We start from the raw sequence: 12,483 nt of genomic DNA, 5'->3' as shown, positions 1-12,483 counted from the left end.
TTAATTTGCTTCAAGCTGAGGAGCTGTGGGTCAGAGTTTGGTTTCTGCTCTGAATCAATGTTCCCAGTAATTCCAGGGACCAATCAAATCGATGTGTGGGAGGTACAAAACAGACCACTTTAGGACCATTGGGGAGTCATTACATTAAACAATTATCTTGTCTCGATTCGTCTTAACCAGAGGTCATCCTAGAGCAGTCGGAAACAGCCGGGACCATTAGGACTAGTTAACTACTAAATCAGATATTGTGAGTCCACACCTCTATCTCTCAGAAGAACGGCCACTCTTAACAATCACGTCAATGGGAAGCTGTTCATTCAGGTCTTGTAAATACGCCATTGACTTGGTATGCGCTTGGCCACGGTAAAACGAAGCAAAATTGATTCAGGCCATATGGTTATCCACTGTCTGTGTTAACGAGCCCGGACCCAGAGCAGGCTATGGTGTGAACACAATGCAACAGCAGTCTAATTAAGGAGAGTCGTTCAGTTGTGAATTGCGGTTTATGGTCGTTTTGCTGTGGGTGACATGATGTTCTGTTGCACAGAAAGGGTGCTTAGTGAGAATGAGCTCGGCGCAGATAACTGTACGACTGTTTGAAAGCAGACAAGCTCATTGATCGCAGCCTGCGTTGAGCTGAAGTGCAGTTTTTCCACATTCGACTTCCCTTTGAAACCGGTAAAATCTGGATGGTCTATTGACTGGAAAAGGTTACTCTGGGGTTGGCCAAGCATACAACTTTGACTCAGCAGAACCAAACGATAATTTGTAAAACATTTCTTCTCCGGTCAATTAAGCAAAGTGATTCATTGAATTGTAATTGAGGATAATTAATGTTCTGGGTTAAAGGAAATAAATGAGTCATATGTTCAACCTCATGAACCAAACGATTCACCTTGTTAATTATGAATCCACAGTGTTTGCAAAGGAATGATTAAAGTAACATAGAAGACTTGGCAGAGGCAGTCGGTTCAGGGTTTGGGGGATCGGCTTCTGATAATGGTGTGAAAGCAATCGCGGGAGACGGCTTGATTAGCCAATCAGAAGCGAGGTTACAGACACATTGGAAATCCCTATTCTCTCGGCGCATTAGTATTAGGATCACTTGCCTACCCCTGGATTGCCTATTACCAGTTAAAACAGGATAAACGTCAGATGGGAATAAGCATACTTAAAATGACCGGTGGCCATCAGAGACTTGGTTCATCAGAGAAGTGGATTGGTTGAGTAATATAGCTTGAGAAAACTGGGCGAACCAAATGAGGCAGTTTAGGAAGAAAAATCCTGGCTACGAGACAGTTGTCCTTGCGGGAACTGAATTCATTTGTGGTAATAAAATTGTAGCAATATCAAATGTGTCCAGTCTTGTTAGAAACCAATTAACTGGGCCTAGCTGTTCCTCGTGTGATTAAAAAGTTCATGTGCATGTTTAAGGAGAATGTTAATATGCCAGCAAAATCCAGTTTGGCCAGAAGTCATACTTAACAAGCATTGCCATGTAAACCACGATTCTCTTTCATGTACAACGCCGCAGAAGTCAAGGACAGATTGCACCCAAACAACAGTTCCAACATGCCACTGTCACTGAGCAGCCTTCAAGAGGACGTTGTGGAATCCTTCGTTGCGGTTGGGTTTAATGGGCCGCATAGGTCATTGACAGGAAATGTTGAGCGTCGGTCGGCCGGAAGGCAGCTGATAAACGACTTTGACCCCAAATCTGCTGGCTTGTCGGACGCTGCCCTGGTCCTACTGTTGGAGAGGTCTGCTTCAGTCTCTTCTGTTTCCCACGGACACCAGTGCACATCTTATTGCAGAAGGAGCTGCTTACGGCAGAAAACTGCAGTGCTGTCATACAGGGATCATCATTATTGCGGCGATGCAGGCAGCTCGCTGGAACTCTGTCCGCTGTGCGCCACATCACATCTCTGTGTGTGTGGGCCCAAAGACTGAAATACCTCATCATGGCATTCACAATGTTCAACATGTTTGTACTGAAGCTGAATAAGTGTGTTGTGAGGGTGTGTGTGTGTGTGTGTGGGGGGGGGGGGGGTATGTGAGTGTGTGTGTGAGTGTTGGGAAGGGGGTCACCGATGATCGTGTTTTTGTGTGTGTGCGTTGAGGTGTGTGTACAGAGTGTCTCGATAGTGAGTGTATTCAGTAGGATGTGTGTGTTAGTGTGTGTATAGCATGTTTGTGTGTGTGTACACGGTGTGTGTACACTGCGTGTGTGTCAATGTTCTTGTAAGGGTGTCCCATTTCCTGAATCTCCCACAGTAGTCCTATGGAGCAATTCATGCTGTGCAAGATGGTCTCTGTATAAGTCACACTTTTCTTTCTACTGAGCAAGCATTTTCACCGACTCAATGATATCAGATTCCTCAAATGATTGGTTTGATGTAAATACAGTGCTGCTCTGAGTACTGCCATTTTTCAGAGTTTTTTTTCTCTTTACATTGGGGGTGGGGGGGGGGGGGGGGTGTACTGCTGGGGACTGAGCACAAATTGCCCAGACGGACAAAGAGATCCTGATATGATTTAGACCAGACCAGATGGGGTGTGCTGCATCTGTCTCAAAGGGCAGCCCGCAGGGCAGCATGTTGTTTTGACACCACACATGCTCTCCCAGCAGATACCCGGGATGGGGCGCCATCCGAGAGCCATCAGCTTTCGCCAACTCTGTGACGTGAGGGGACCATAGGTGAGCGATGAGTGTTGAGCCGATACGGAACATCCCATTGGTGCTGAAGGAATCCCGTCATCCCGACAGTTGAGACAGTTGGCCGTGTGGTTTCGCGGATGGAGATGAACATGTGACGTTTCAGATGTGAAGAGACATTTGAGCCTTAGAGACCCTTTTCACCGTGGCCTTCTTCCCTTTTCAAAGTACTGTGTGTTCTCATTTACAGGTTGTTGTATTAAATCTAACTAGCCTGCGGGAATAAATGGAGGTCCACAACTGGGTACAAACTGAAAATACTTTTACTTGCAGAATATCTCGTCAGTTACATTTTCTTACAGAGTACAAGCAGAAAAAAACGTTTTGAAAACGTCACCGAAAGTGCAGCTCCCTTAGCACCACGGGAGACGCAGTCACCCATCCACACATTCAACTTACTGCATTATCAAACAACAGCACAAATAAAGCAACCAATTGAAAGTCAAATGTAAACCAAACACTTAAAGTTACTACACAGGTTAGGGTTCTCATCAAGGACATCTTTTATTATGGTTCGTTTTTTTTTTGCTTATTGTGTGTCTCATGGCACAGGAGGAGTTCATGGAACCTTAAGAATGGTCTGAAGTCTTCCGGAACAATCTAAAGGAGCAATCGGCCTCTAAATAACAAAGGTACATTCTACAAAGGCTGCAATTTCTCTAAGAGAATGAATAAAGTACACACAGTGTACTGCTACCTGTTATTGATCAGTTCCCATGTGATCTCCCCACCATTGTACAATATCCGAGGTAGGAACATGCAGAAGTGTGTGCTTTAGCAGTCCAATACACTACATCAACAATGCTAGGCCGAGTTGATTGAATTCAGGCTTTAGTCCTGGAGAGTGTGTTATGAGTTTGTCCTCGTTCCCATAAAGGAAGCCAGCCATCCTTGAAAAAACGTCCTCAAAGACACAATCCGTTCAGTGAATGGTTATTCAGTAAATTAACCAAATCCCACTGCAGAAGTGGCAGGTACTGATTTCCCTAATGACATTTAAATTCAATTTTGATGATATATTGACACTCTTTAGTGGCATCTCTGGCTCGCTCAGTGTCTCCCAGTTTGTCGGTCGGCTCCTTCCATAAGAAGCTGTGAGAGGCTCCAGACTCCAGAATCCACACTTCAGATTCCAGATCCCAGCTTCCAGATTCCAGGCTTTGAGCTTTGCAGTCCTGTCTTCCCTTCATGCTCGGCTAGTGCTACAGTATTTGATCGTCTTCCCTGTTCCGGTTCTGGATCAGGACTTTCTCGCCTCCCCACTGCAGTGCAACCATATCTTTATTTGAACCAATCTCAGCAAAGATGCCAGGGAGGTGCAAACCACTGCGAGTGGTCCCTGGAGAAAAGATGCTGCACCTAACATAGCATCATAAGAGCCATACTAAACACAAAGTCAGCTGAACCTGTGGGAGCACCAGAATACATTTACATGCAGACAGAGGGATAGAGAGAGAGGAGGAGGCGAGAGAGATAGAGAGAGAGAGAGAAAGACACAGAAAGAGAGAGAGAGACGGAGAGAGAGACAGAGAGAGAGAGAGGGAGAGGGTAGAAGAGAGAGAGGGTGGAAAATGAGAGAAAGCGAGGGGAAGGAAAAACACACTTCCTCACTACAACAAGCAGTATGTTCTCTCCTCGCACAAACAATTGTTGGGGGAATTTGCATAGCTGGAGTTGCCAGTGGATTTTCTCAAAGGCACCTAGAAGCAGGGTGAAGAAACGCACACAAAAAAGGAGGAACAAGTGAGGAAAAAAAGAAAGAGTCGCAGAGAGAGAGCGAGAGTGAGAGCAAGAGAGAGCTGGAACAGGTGCAAATATTGCACACAAAGGGGCCAAACAGAGATGCCAGTGTGGGGCAGGAGAGGGCTTTGGTGCGAGGAGAGAAATATTTAAGGGGCCGAAAACATTGGATGCACTTAGACTCTGCTTCCATCAGTAAAGAGACTGCTCTGTTTGTCCTAAAGAGAGCCCTGTGACCGTGTGAGCAGACTGCTAAGTCACAGAGTTCCTGAACGAGCCTGACTCTCAGGCCCTAAAACAATTGCCACAATCCACCCCTAAACTAGGCATGACCAGCACAAACGTACTTATCTTTTCGTATGTTCAAACTGACGTGAGCTTCTTGTGAAAGCGATTTGAGCTGGAGGCCTGTTACGTTTCAAACGTCTGTTGGAGAAAAGAAAAGTTTGTCAAAACGCAACGTCGCGTCGGTGTCGAAAGCTAAAGGGGGGGGAAAAAAAGGAATCTGCTTTACGCCGTCCTCTTAAATCGTGCGGTTGTGTTCCGTCACACCTTTGCATGTCGCCTGGCTCTCCCCCAACAAACACAGCTTGTTCCTTTCCTCTCTGTCAGTAGTTCCACATGTCAAAAGAGCCTGGGGTGTCTCAAGATCAATATAATGTTTTGTCCCCTAAAAAAAAGTCCCAACTGTATCCTCAAGTGCATTGCAGAATTCCCACACCGACACTGTTGTACACAGGAGCACTATCCCTGTAGCCGGGCTGAGCTATTCTCACGTCTCGGTCAAACGGGTGATGGATGGTTGCCAGACATGCTAAAAGACTGATGAAAAGCCTTGAAGGCGACAAGTTTGTGGGAGATACTTTAGGGAGAAAGGCTCATCGAGTTCCTTCTCTAGATTAGTCTGGGGCTGCGAAATGTTGCGCTAAAGCCAACAGGACAGACACAGGGATACAATGCTCACCGAGGTGACAGAAATCTATTTATTCACTGTCACCAGGCGGTTCTTTCCGTTTTCGTCCTGTGTTTGCTATGTAATTGCAACCAACAGCTCCTGCAGGTGAGGCACAGAAATGCCAGGTTCAACAGTTGCACGAAAGCCGAAAATGGAAAAGGTTCCCAAAACACCTAGCAGTTTTTAGCTGTATTTCAGGTTTCCTTCAGAACTCATTATGATACAAACCTTCCGGGAACGGTGACTCACTCGCAAAAGTTTTTGTCGAGTACACAATCACGGGACGTACGACGTCTACAGTACGTCGTGTGTAATGCAGGAGTATCATGTGTATGTGTATTATGTGAATACATTCAGATATAGTTCACGTGTCTGTGCGAGCGTGTGTGCATTTGTGTGTATGCAGAGCCAAACCTGTGCATGTACGTTATGTCAGAAAGCTGCTGCGTGGGTGGTGGAGGGATAACAGGCAAAAAGAGGGGAAAAGAAAGATGAATAAGAAAACAGGAGAGAAGGAGCGAGAGAGAGAGAGAGAGAGAGAGAGAGAGAGAGAGAGAGAGAGAGAGAGAGAGAGGGAAAGAGGAGGAGAGAGCGGTGGAGAGGAACAAAGAGAGAACAAGAAGGAAAGAGACAGAGAGACAGAGAGAACGAAATAATACGAATGGAGAGAATATGCCAAATACATGGAGAGAGAGAGAGGTTTGCACTGAGGGGCTCGACGCGCCGAGCAGAGGAGCTCTCTCCGGGCAGCAGTTATTTGGGACGACGTGTGGTGTGAAATGATGTGAATATTATGCACAGCCTTTTCAGACCGGGCGTCTCGGGCTAATCAGTAGGAAGGTACAGGCAGCTTTTCCGTTCCCCACAAGACTCGAGGACGAGCAGGAAATATGCACACAGTTATCTGTGCGAGCAGGGATGCATCCTTAATGGGAATGTTATTCGGTCCCCTGGGGTGGGTTGCGGGAGGCCTGTTGTCTTCATTGTGAACTAGCCCGGACAGTCCTTTTCACACCGATTTGCTATGCGTGGTATTTCGTTATCTGGCTGGCTTGCCCAGTCCATTCAAAAGAGGTGTACGCCTTTTGTTCCTTGAATGTCAAGGAGGGTTTTTTTGCTGCCGCTCATTTGGGGATTTGTAAAGCTCAAAGACAACGAAAGAAATTGTTTTCTTGTGAGCATCATATGTAACAAGAACGGTGTAGTCTAGCTTATCTTCCAAGGTATAAACAAAAGACGGTCACCGATCTGGTCAACATCTGGACGTGGGCACAAGAACTCATATATTTTGATGGCCGTCGTCAGAATATGTGACGTGTTGAAAAAGCAAGGATAGTGGACACACCCACCGAATCATCTCAGGTGACTCATCTGTCCTTGGGATGCATAACCCAAAGACGATCACCCATCTGGTTGGACCTGGGCACAGAGTTCGATAGCTGTCGTCAGAATATGTGCCCTCCCGGTCACATGGCTGAATAAAAGCAGGGAGAGTGTTTCCACTGTTGAGGTGGCACTTGGGGCGGCCATTCCGACATGTTCAGTCCCACTCTTTGGACGTCCTTCTGACTCCGCGACATGTCTCCTGACATCTCCACGGTAACGAGCAGCTCCGTGAGCTCCTGGATGTCTTCAGGAAAAAGCGTTAGTCGTTGTTTAGGAGACAGAGACAGTGCTCACAGGTCACAGTATGGAAACCTTGGCTTTGGACCGAAACAAACGTTTTTGAGTGCGCCGGTCATCGTCAGCCATTTGAGGAACGAGAAAGAATAAGTGTTACGCTTTTGTTTGGCAAACGTCCTTCCAAGTAGCATTCGATTTTCACAATACAGATGCTATTCCTGACCTTATTAGTCATCAGGCCCCCTCGGCAAGATTCCAGCTCATATCTTGTGCCTGACATTCTATCCTCCAGTGGTTTGACATTACCAACTACCAGACCTATATAAAACTGCAGAAATAGATAGGTGGGCAAACTGTGTCCTCTAGTTGGTCTTTGCTCTTGGCTTGTGTGTTTCTTGAAACACAGACATCATTTCCATTAAGTACTGCACCCACACAGACCCTGTGAAGCTATAATACACTGTACTAAATAAACACAGAAATAATGTTTGGTTTTCTGGACAGTGGCCAGGGAACAATATTTTGTATTGTTTTCCATTTCCTGGCAAACTGTTGGGTTTTATTTGTTCAAGTTAAAATGTTATTAATCTTTGCAATGAAATCTAATGTCATAGGTTTTGCTCCTGTGGCAAGTTTGTGAAGTTGTCAATTTCAAGAAAGACAGTTGGGGAAAAGTGCTTTGCATCAGCAGTTTGGGTCACTTTTTCATGTTTAATTTTCATTCCCTTTAGAAAACGTAGGCCTACTACTTATATCTGGCAAGAAAGAACTTTCACAAAGCAACAGCTTTCTGAAAAATATATATTTTTTCTTCTTTTCATTCAATATCCTTTGTGCCGTGTGGTGAGGTTCAAGACTTAATTACTTACAGCGCATCTAGTCCTCCATGATAACACAGTGTGCTGTGTTTGGAATCCAGAACAGTCTCTTGCCAAGAAAAATAATTTACATTCTATCATACGAGTTATTTTGAGGTAAAAAAGATTTTATAAAAAAAAACTGAAGACGGAAGATGACAGGAAAGACAAAACAGGGATGAAGAGATGTATGAAGAGACAGTCTGACAATACTCGCTATTAACACTTTCTGAAGTAATGCAAATTACGACCCGTTGGAGCTAAAAAAAAACTGCAGAGGTTGGGCTGGTGAGGGTGAACACTCGTCAATTACCATTCCCCCAAGCACCTGCTCGATAATTGAACATTAAGCTGCCAGAGATTTCCAGTTGGGGCCAAGTCCAATCCCGCCCATGAACAGGATGTCAAGGGGGAAAGGTTGATGTCACGTGGCCTGGGGGAAGTCAACTCACCAGCTTGACTCATGAAGGCTTTGAGGACGCCTTTGGCCCCCCTCCAGCCTCCTCTCACACATATACTGTTCCACTGCCAGCGCTGAACATCCGCGTGTCAGGCAACAGTGGTCTCCGTAGCTCGGAGAAGACAGGCATGGACATATGCAGTTGCCCCTGCAGCGCGCGCGTGTGTGTTTTTATCTCTGAGGTAATTCCTCCGTCGCGCCCTCTCTGATGAGATTGAGTTGTCATGACGAGCAGCCAACAACAAGCACCCAGAACCATTAAAGATGGAGGAGCAAAACAAGGCATCCTGATGAAATAATTATCAGTTTGCGGCTGATTTCCATCTCGACTCGTTTCACGTTTCGCACTGATGGACACCGCGTCGCAATTATTTCGAGGGGGGCCTGTGGCGTTTTACGCAGAACACGTACAGTAGGCCGTTCGGGTGTGTCTCTGTGTTGAACGAGTGTCTCGTTGAGTAATGCACACACATTTCTTCCTCATGTGTTTTGTTTATTTATTTGTTCCCTCTATAAGGAGACATGTTCCCGCCAAGCTCCACTCTCTCCTGGTGACTTACAGGGTGATTTAGTCCGGGGCTGTGGAGGAAGCAGCTTGCGTCGAGGTGGGGGAGAGGTGACACATGAATAAAGACCTCTGCGTTGGACTGATGAAGTGCTCACCAAGCCCAGTTTGTTATGAACGGACAGCTAGCGAGACAAATGTTTATCCAGGGCGGGAATGTATGGCCTGATAACCAGCTTTGTCCTACCCAACCCCCCATCCTTAGCCTCTGAATACCGCTGCTATCGCTCAATCATATCATAACACATCGAAATGAGAAAAATTGTGAAAGTGAATGTATGTGTTTTTGGGGGCATTACTGAGGTGAAGCATGGCATCTCACACAGGAATCCACTAGGCTGAGTGTCTTCTCCAGCATGGAATGCTCTCTTCTACTGTCACTGTCCTGTTCTGCATCTGTAACTGAAAGCTGTTTGGGCATTGTTAAGGAGACGTTCCTTCTGTCAGCAGACCACACACAAGGTCATCCCAATGCTTCAGGTCCTGAATATCCTTCATCGTTCACCTTCACCATCCTTCACCTGCCCTCCTGCCTGCCCGCCTGCCCGTCTGTCTGCCTGTTTGTCTGCCTGTCTGTCTGTCTGTCTGTCTGTCTGTCTGTCTGTCTGCCTGTCTAGCTGTCTGCCGGCCACATCCTGTAAATAGATCAATTGTACTCCTGTGAATCCGCAAAAGGGGGTAATCACAACACATAATCTCATTCATCCTGGTATTATCTGTCTTGGGGCCAAGAGGGGGGTCAATTAGTGTAAGTTATAAGGGTCCTTATGGTGCCAAGGAGTTGTAGCGGTTTGTTTTGTAATCATCCAGAACACGACTACAGACTCCTAGGGATAGGGCTTAATACCAAGCCAATTCTGAAATGATTTACCTGCAAGACGAGTAAACAATTTACACTGGCTTTTATCGACTGGGCGAAATTGCTTACAGAGCAGGAAGGGATGTAACTTGAGTAAACTCCATTAAAAAGAATGTGCAAAGTGAAGGTTTTTCCCCCCTCTCCGTCTCTACTGTAGCTGTTATTGCTTCACCATCCCAGAGATCCTCAGTGTGCCTGTTATTACCAATCCTGTCGCAGACAGACGAGACCAGGTTCAGCTGGATGTTCACAGCAGCACGAGACAGAGAGAGAGAGAGAGAGAGAGAGAGAGAGACAGACAGACAGACAGACAGACAGACAGAGAGAGAGAGATGCTGCTTCTCTGCTGTCTTTCCTCACCCTGCCAGCTCTCCCACACTCCACATCCGCCCATCCATCCGTTCGCCTGGGTCTGTCCGTCTGTTTGTGTCTTCCTTTCTTTCTTTCTTTCTTTCTTTCCAGCCATCCATCCTCCTTCCTTCCTTCCTTCCTTCCTTCCTTCCTTCCTTCCTTCCTTCCTTCCTTCCTTCCTTCCTTCCTTCCTTCCTTCCTTCCTTCCTTCCCTTCCTTCCTTCCTTCCTTCCCTCCCTTCCTTCCTTCCTTCCTTCCTTCCTTCCTTTCTTCCTTCCTTCCTTCTTTCCTACCTCCCTTCCCTCTTCCCTCTCTTTCTTGCACCAGTCGATATCAAGATGGCCCACACAGAGATTGGCCATTTCAGATACGAGGCGCGAGATATTTTCCTCTGCTTTAATCCGGGCTTGAAAAGAAGATATCTTGAGATGCATCTCATGTTAAAAAAGGTCATTGCAGATTTTGAAAAGCCTACTGATGTGTTCCTCAGCGGGTCCCTGTACAACATCTGTTGCTGGTTCTAAAACAGGGGTCCAGCAACTGCCGACAGCGGCATTATTTCCAAAGGCCTCACTTACATACTGTTCTTCATTCAAAGTAAGATGTTGTTGTCTTCTAAATGGACGTGAGCTCCATAAACCTGCAATGTTAAAGATTAACCTACACCAGAGAGCTCATTAACTAATCCAAAGCTTATGATGTCATGTCATTGATGAGATCAACGCCAAAGACGCGCTTCAGTTTCACTTAAAACAGGTGTGGGCTACGATACAATAACATTAAACCGATATCAGACCATCCAGTCTGCAAAGTGATCAGAAGGAAGGTATTTTAGTTTGCATATCTTCTACCGGAGCAGACCCTCGTTCAGAAATCAAACAGCTCAATGGAGGAAGAGGGTGTGGAAATGACGTGGGGCGTTACTGCAGTTAGACTGCGCTTAGTCTGAGTGACTGCCGCGTACTGTCTTGGATGAGGGGATAATTGTATGAATATGAATGCAGAGAGGGATGTCTCTGACACGTGTTGTCCACGGGGACGAACAGGGAGAGAACATTGCTAATGAACTGTGATGGATGGGGAATTCACACACGGCCGCTTGCCTCACCGAAGATACCAAGACAACCGTTTTGTCTTGTCATGTATCAGAATTCAGCGGCAAATCAATCACACCCGTAGTGTGTACGCGTCTCAGATTGAAGGGAATGTTTGCAGTTTTCGGCAACACTCTCTTCTGAGACTACTGCGTAACCACATAGCAATATACGGTATATGGTCAAAACATTGTAGATGCATGGAAATGTGAATGTTATTTGATGTTTGATGGTTATAATAAAAGGGGTGGGGTGAGAGTGAGGGGTATGAGGGGTAGGTGAAAGTTGTGTTCCCAAAACAAGATCAGTGTGAACATGTAACTACCCCTGGAAAGCCCAAATTCCCTCATACCAAGTTTCACTTGTGCAATAACTTGCACCGCCACACTGCAACGATGCGTAAATCCATAGTAGTTCCCATGTAACTACAATGTTGTTACTGCAGGTATTGCTATGTGGGTACACGGTCGCGAGCAGAACCTTGTCAAGGGAAAAAGAAAACTTGTACGCCTCTCTGCACAAGCTGAGATCTGGCCAGACAGTGACCACCGTTCAAACGGTGCGACGTGTCGTGAAAATCTGGCCAGCCATCCAATCCCGGCCATGCCTGAGTGTCGGAGCCGTCTGTGCTGAGTTCCAGTTAACACATCTGGTAATCACGTTTCTATGACGCCTGCTCCTCAGCCACCGTGAAGGGGAAGAACAGCTACGAACCCACAGACACATTTCTGACTAGGGGGGTGTCCGGAACTGTGCTAAGCCGAGAGAACTTCCCCTGTAACATGCCGGGATGAAGATAGGAGGGAGGAGACATGTCAATGAATTACCCATGAGGCTTTACACCAACAAGGGGGCTTGCTTTGGCTAAGTGAATGCTGTTTGTTTTCGGGAGCGACGGTTAGCTACCGCTGGTGTTCTGTCGCTGTATGTGACAAGCATCTACTGGGCATGCAAGCTGAGCTTCTGTGTTGTGGGACCATTGTTTGCTTAAAGCGTATGCTCAACCTAGTGTTCGAATCCGTCTCTGACAGAGACAACGGTGGGGTGGCGGTTGAGGACGCTTTTCCTCCAGCACGTTAGACCATCAATGTGCCGTGAAAATGGCGTGTAAGCGGGTGGTGCGTTTGAGCCTCTCTCTGCTCCTTAACGCAGAACGGCGGAAATTCATCCCGCTCGCTAGAAAGTCATAAATTACTCTGGCAAGATCCGGGTTCTGCATAAGTCAGGCCCAGACACCATCGGGAGAACAGATTGTAGATTGTT

Source organism: Hypomesus nipponensis, chromosome 26 (genome assembly GCF_054491055.1).
Source record: "Hypomesus nipponensis isolate SF chromosome 26, ASM5449105v1, whole genome shotgun sequence".
Taxonomy (NCBI): domain Eukaryota; kingdom Metazoa; phylum Chordata; class Actinopteri; order Osmeriformes; family Osmeridae; genus Hypomesus; species Hypomesus nipponensis.
This window is presented reverse-complemented; position numbering follows the sequence as displayed.